Genomic DNA, 1,180 nt, shown 5'->3' with positions numbered 1-1,180 from the left:
ACACATTTAAGCACGTGGTTGTATTTTTGACAAAGTGTGAAAAAGTCTTCTGAATACTTTTGCAAGGTGCTATACCGTAAATGACAATTTCTTAACATTCCTAAGTGTTGAAATATCCAAAACATGTTTGAAGAAAATCTGYGTATCTTTCAGTCTTTTCAGTGTTMACAAAGACAACGCAATGTTGACGATCAGATTGCTATAAATAAAAATCGTATGCTTTCAACTATTGCCTGCATTATTTATTTATGTATTCTAGCTTTGAAAGAAAAATGCTTTTGAAATCAAATTTTCTCTCTGGTCAGCGTGGTTTTTTTTTTGTTTTGTTTTGTTTTTGTGATATGTTCTACTATGAAAATGTCAATAGATCAATATAAATATTTCATCAACCTCTTGCTAGATCTGTGCAATCTCTCTACCGGCTCCCAAAATCTGGACATTGCCATCGAATTTTCACACAGACAATTCAGTCGCCGGTAGTAAAGCAACACCTGTCTGTGGGAAACGATTTGCGTCAACATTAACATTTTGCTGTAGGGTTTCTGCTTTGTCACTGGACCAGTTGGACCAGCTTTCGTGGCTGAAGAGTCACTGCAAACGAGAGTTGTCGACTTTTCTGAAACACATGATCAATTGTTAGTCTGCAAACGAGAACAAAGCACAAATTCCCACATTCTGCGACACCTCCCAAATGAAATGTGCACACTCGCCCACTTAGTGAGCACACACAAGCGCAGCCAAATGACACAGACTGCAGTACAGGACACACAGACGGGTCGCTGCAGACATCATTCATGCGAAGATACTCTTCGGTTCCTTTTAGCAGCTGTGTAAATCCATTCACCCAGAAATAACCTCAGATGCAGATCAAATTTTAACAGACAGCTTACATCATCRCAGCCTTTCATAAGCTCCATATTATGGTAATTGCACCTAGTTTTGTTTTGKTTTTTTTCCTCGACTAGATCAACAAGTCGACAGATCAATAGCCGAACTGTTGTAAATAAAAATAAATTAGGAGACATAAACTACAGAAKGATTYAGAACCCTTATGAATAAGATAACTTGTGAACATCACTCACGCATAAGGAGAACAGAATAATAAATGACATACTTGATAATTGCAATATGTTGACGTTTAACTGCAATAACAGAAAACATGGCACAATGGACTCGTTCA

Source organism: Poecilia reticulata, linkage group LG10 (genome assembly GCF_000633615.1).
Source record: "Poecilia reticulata strain Guanapo linkage group LG10, Guppy_female_1.0+MT, whole genome shotgun sequence".
In the NCBI taxonomy this organism is placed as follows: Eukaryota; Metazoa; Chordata; class Actinopteri; order Cyprinodontiformes; family Poeciliidae; genus Poecilia; species Poecilia reticulata.
The sequence above is the reverse complement of the archived record's forward strand: the minus strand, read 5'-3'. Positions refer to the sequence as shown.